Source organism: Mycteria americana, chromosome 11 (genome assembly GCF_035582795.1).
Source record: "Mycteria americana isolate JAX WOST 10 ecotype Jacksonville Zoo and Gardens chromosome 11, USCA_MyAme_1.0, whole genome shotgun sequence".
Lineage (NCBI taxonomy): Eukaryota > Metazoa > Chordata > Aves > Ciconiiformes > Ciconiidae > Mycteria > Mycteria americana.
Genome location: NC_134375.1, coordinates 8,212,105 through 8,218,104, shown reverse-complemented (window position 1 = coordinate 8,218,104; position 6,000 = coordinate 8,212,105).

Below are 6,000 nucleotides of genomic sequence, written 5' to 3'. Positions count from 1 at the left end.
TTGCAACCCTACTTGCAGGATGCAAGGAGATGGCATCCTGCAGGATCCAGGGATGGCAGCGGCTGCAGCCATCCCAAAGGCAGGTGGTGAAAAGGCTGGATCAGAGCTCATGGCCTTCTGGAAAAGCAGAGCAGGTCTCTGCGTTTGTGCAAGGCTGGGGCTTAATTCTGCAAAGAAAACCAAAACAGATGCAACCCCGAGCCATGGGTGGTGAGCAACGCTGAAGCTGAAGCATTAGCACTAAGCTTTGTTTGCTTTGTTCTCCTGAGTCTCTGCCGGCTGATGTGAACTGTTGAGTGTGTTGAACGGAGGCCAGCAGGATATGCTTTATTTGAACTGAATATAAAGTCACGTTTCTGAAGGAAAAAAAAGACGAGTCATATACAGGGCGGAGCCCAAACCAGGCTGATGGGCTCCAAATGGATGTGGGCACCTGCCATGGCGTGTGGCCAAAGGATGGTCCCGGCACAAGGGCAGCACGCTGGAGCAACGTGCCTTGAGGTGAAACGCCGGCGTGATGGCCAAGTTGCTGAGGCTCAGAGAAGAGGCACCAGAGCATTTCAAGGGCTGGCTCAAGGAGCTCCGCCGCTCTGGTTTCTCAAAGAGAAAAGGAAGGGAGAGCTGGTCAGGGCTTGTGATGTACGAAGGTGATGGAAATGGGGGAGTAAGGGGATTTAGGAGGCAAAGTCTTACAAGATGCCTGGAAACGGACACCAACTGAATCCAGCCTGCAAAAAAGGCTCTATTATTTAAAAGTCGTTAATCAGGGAAGTAACTTAGCAAACCTTGTGCTGACCCTCTGCTGCTGAGAATGTTTTGATCAAGACTGATCCCTCGCCCCCCAAAGCAGATGCTCTGATTCACGTGGAAATGAATTCAGGTCTAAGCTGCCCCAAGGAGGAGCCTGGATGGCTGCAGCAACCCATCCTGCCTTCGAGACCGGACTAGGGAAAGGCAGGTTGTCCTTGCCAAGGAGCCGAGGGGGGAGCAGCGGAGGGTCTGGAGGAGGTGCTGAGGCTTTGACTCGGGTGCAGAAGATGGCCCAGGAGCAGGAGGACGCAGCAGCATCCCTCCGCCTTGGCACGTGGGCTGCCCTGCGCCTCTCCTGCTGCCTCAGCAGCACCTCCTGGGCTCTGGCTGCTGGGGGGGGGGCAGAGGCAGGCTTTTTTCTAGCAGGGGAAAAAACATAATCTGCTTGCAAGTAACCAGCTCACACTCCGGCTGGCTGCAGGAAACGTGTGCTCCTGCCGCCAGAGACACGACAGTTGCTACAGCAACTGCAAAGCACAGAGACTCACCCACACCCTCCCTCTGCCACCCTTCATCCCCCCAAAATAAGGCAGAGCGGGGAAGTTGATGATGGAGAGACAAAGCGGCTGGTGGGGCTGACGTGACCCCCAGCAGTTGGGGCTGGGGCTGCTACGTGCTCTGCTCCCGTCCCGCCATTGTCGGTGCCCTGGCACCGCTCTGTTCCCATCAGTCCTGACGAGCGCTTGGTTCCCAGTCAATACGAATTCGTTCACTGGATCTGCAACCCAGCGATGGTCTCGCAGAGCACGCACGCACCCCGGCCTGCCTTCCCACCCCAGGCATCTCCCCTGCGGGATCTGCAGGAGGGCAATGCTGGGTCACTTCCACCCGGGCCGGTGCGGGAGCTGTCAGGATGGGGATGCGACGCTGGGGATGCTGCGGGGAGCACCGCAGCGAGGGGGGCAATGGGAGGCTAAAACAGAGCTGTGTTTTGCAAGTGCTTGCCATCTCATTACTATTTAAATTAGGCTCTCCGTGGTTCCCAGCCCTGTGCCATCCTGCCTCGGTAAAAGCACATGGTTTCCCCCAGTGCTCCTCTCTTAAATATTTAATGGCAGGAGAAAAAACTGTTTTAAGAAAAACTTCAGTGCTTCCATCAAAACAGAAGGTTGTTTTGGGTGGCCGGAGCAGACAAGAAAAAGCTTTAGCTGTAATTTTTCAGGATCCTTCAGCTATTGAAGGGGTGGCAGCATGATGATACAGGGTAGGGGGGAAAGGAGAGGTGTTTTGGATGCCCAGAGAGGGTAAGGACTCCTGGGGTCTGTCCTGCATCCTCTTCCTGACTCTCTGCCACTGTGGTTTGATTTCTTATGCTAAAACACTTGAAAGAGGCTTCAGGTTTGGAGCTTTAGTGGAAAATGCTTGAAGATCACCTGCCCCCAGATCTTAGCCGGGCACTCTGTCCTCCCCACCGCCTCTGGATGTGTCAGGTTTGCCGAGTGCCAAGGGTATAACGGAGATTTAAAGGCAACCACCAGCCAGAGCCTTCCTAAGGATTTATTGGAGTTCATGAAGCGGTTTGAAAAGCCTGGATAAAATCACTGTGGAAGGAAATGTGTTTTAATCCCAGCCAAATCATAAATCGGGCCATCCTTAATACAAATGACTGCTTGAGATGAGGCTGATACAAGAGGGGAGGGCTGTGCTTCTCCTTTGTTCGGCGGTCCCATGCCCCAGCACATCCACTCCTACGGGGACCAGCTCAGTTATTGCCAGTACTTGGAGCAAAACTGTGTCTACGCAGACGCCCCACACCTGCGCATCAGGAGGGTGGGATGCCAGCGGGGCTACTGGAAGTGTTGCCAGAGTCCATATTATTTTATCTCCCTAATAAAGCCTGTTTCCCCATGGGGCAGCTGGTATCAGGCTGAAATCGGTGGCCTTAAGCACTGTTTCCAGAACAGGTTGAGCACAAGCACTATTTAAACCAGTAAAACATCCCAGGCACAGCACATGTGGTGTCTGCACTGGGCTGGGGCTCAGAGAAATACAGCCAAAAACCATATACAAAGTGGTATTAAAATGCAAGTTTTCTTAGCGGGAACTGTGAACTCCACAACAAACCTGTTTGCAAATCCCAGCCCCTTCCCATGCGGCCACGGTGCAATTCGGGTTTCATTTGAGTGATATGCAAAGGAGGCTGTCACTCGTTTCTCAGCACTGCCTTTGGGAAAGGGCAGTGCTACTGGGCTGCTCAGTAATTTATGTCCTTAATATGAGAGGACAGCATTTGTGGAACTCCTGTTGCTGCCACCCAGAATAAGAAGCGGCCTTCCAAGAGAGACGGGCTGATTGCAGGAAGCCCTGAGAGCGTGCATGGAGCACACCAAGAGGCATTTGCATTAGTGGTTTTGATGGGGATATGATTCCTTAATTAGCACGACCTTCTCAAAAGATCCCAGTACAAAACCATGGCTAAAATCAAGCAGCAGATGTCGCACCCTAAAAATCAAGCAGCAGACACAGGCGGGTGGCTTTCTGATCATCTAAAGGCAGGAAAAGAAATAGCGCGAGATCTGCTTGGTGCTGCAGAGGGGAGGATTTCATTGCTGCTGAGCGAAGCGTGCAGCTATGGCTGCGCCCCAGGAAAGCCGAGGTGGCCCGGCGGCTGGAGCAGGCAATCTGGCCAAAGGAAAGCATAGGGGTGCAGGGGAGCACCACAAGCTTACAGAAATTAGGACCTGACTTACCATCTTATTGATTTCTGTGCACTAGATAGTTGGGGAAGGGAGATTTTTAAGCAAATGCTTACAAACATAAGCCTCCTCCTAAGCTGGTTTTCACCCATTGCCCTGCTCTTCTTCCATCTCTGGCAGGCAAACGGCTCCAATGCCCATATCCGTACCTCATAAGACAAATAAGGTGAAGTCCTGGGAGCAGCAGATACCGCTGCCCTTACTGGACCAGGTGCCATTTGTTTTCCTTGGCAGCAGTCTGGCCACCTGCCCAAGACTCTGCCCCAGCTCCTTCCGCTCTGAGAGTATGAAACTCCTGGGGCTTTGCTGGTGCAACTCTAAGAGCGAGGCTGGCCACGTCAGGACCACACCTTGCCCTGCTGACGTCCGTGAAATCCATGAGGATGCCACTATATCGACAGAAGCAGCTGTTCCTTAGGAAATTATTAAATGTGAGCGAGCAGCTTAGGAAATGCCCTTGACTGCTAGAAACTGGGAAAGTGCCAAAGGAGAGGCTTCTTTTTACTATCTCCCAGCAGGGTCAGAGGCAGGAGCCAGCAGTGGAGGGGTCTCTGTGCTTGATAACAGCTGGTAAAGTATCACGTAGCTGTAAATCCTGCGAGATGTCCCAAGGGGTATCATCTCTGTTACCAAAGAAAGTTTTCGGAGCCACCAGCCAGGGATGACAACCATCAAAAAGCCCTTCCTGCCCCAAGCCACCTCGCCTGAGGGAACAACCCAAACCTGAACTGAACTGAAGGTGCTGTGTCATCTGCCCCGCTCTGGCAGCGCTGGCAGAGGGTCCAAAAAGCCGGAGCCCTTCCCACACGGAAAGTTTCTGGTCCTGGAAAGCCCCAACCCCCTGTCCCAGGGCCCCCCTCCGCCATCCCGCCACGTTCATTAAGCAAAAGACTGTTAACGTGCTTCACTTACTGGAAGCCAATGTCCCGTGAGCATTATTTTAATGGATGCTTCATTTATTGCAGCGCTTATACGGCAATTAGCAAGTCCTTCCCCGCCGTACCTTAGCTTCCAGCATGGGAGTTCACTTTGGGTGAGAAAAGCATAACCCTGAGCATGACCTCCCGCATCCAGGGGCTGCTGCTGGGATCAGGGTCCCCGCGGGCATCTTTGTCCCAGCCGCTGCTGCGGCCGTGGGCAGTGCATCCACCGCGCTCAGCTGCACAGACGGCTGGTCCGGGCTTCGTTTTAAATGTGTGCAAAGCCCTAATGCAGCCCGGGGCGGAAGGCTGGTTCTTGCAGACCCCTCTGATTACCTGATCGGCTTAATTTTATGTATTTTTATGTCCCCATCCCCGCTACCCTGGGGAAGTGCCCTGCGCCGGCTCTTCCCTGATGAACGTCACCGCTCGCCACCAGCGTGGTGGCTTTGGTTGACATCTGTAACTAAAGTGCTGGCATTTCAGGGCCGCAGCCCTGGATGCTCCAGCGTATTGCCCTCCTGGGGACAAGGAGACGAAGGCTATGAGGGACGCACACGCTGCAGCCACCGCTGCCGGCCATCGTCCCCCCTCCCAGCGGCTGGAGCCCTCCACCTTTGGGCATTGCGCCCGACCCACAGCCCTTCAAACCCAGGCAGGGTCTCACCGTGGGGCCAAGCTGCTATTGCTCCTCCCGTTCCCGACCTCCGTGAAACGAGCCTGACGCTCCGCTTTCATCCCGAGACTGCACCGGTTGTTGCTTTCTCGGTGCATTTCAGGTGCCCAATGATTAAAATTGTATTTCTTGGTATTTATTTCACCTTTAAATGGACTTGAGGAGGACATCAAGCGAGGCAACAGTTCTTAGGTGAGGACACGCTTGCTGGGACAGAGACAGGCAACCATTTAGCTTGTGCCATGTGGTTAGCGAGGCAGTTTGTCCCCGCATCCGCCCAGGCAATGCAAAATGGGAATGAAACCATTCCCTAGGAGTAACCAGAAAACAAACACAAAATGGTCTGCATGGAAACCCCCAGGGTGAAGCAAAATAAGGAGCATCACGTGTGTGTATCAACACATAAAATACACTGGCACATAGCCCATCTTTAATGGGGGATCCCTCCGTTTTTAATGCCCCATGTTGCAGCCGGGCATTAAAATGCCGGGACGTTTCTTGGCTGCAAGGGATGGGAAATGGCTGGGGCTGGGCCACAGCACAACGCAGTGCTGGGAGGGCTATAGAGCTTAATTAACCCACTCAGCATTTTTGCTTGCCTCGATCCACACACCGTACGGGCCTACAATGCTTTTATTGTACAGAAAACAAAGCTCTTGTGCTTGAACGTAGCAGCTACAGTATCATGGTCTTGCCTTAACTGGCGGTTTCTCAAGTGATTTAAGTCCTCCCTGTCTCTGGTGATAAATAGTTCTCAGGGTGAAGAGAAATCTTCCACTTCTTGTTTTCTTTTTTTTTTATCCTTCCGCTTAATTTGCAGCCAGAAGAAAAGAGGTGTTTGCACGCAGGGCCAAGTTAGCAACATCTTTTTGGGGTAGCAGCCCCGGTGGTATTTCCA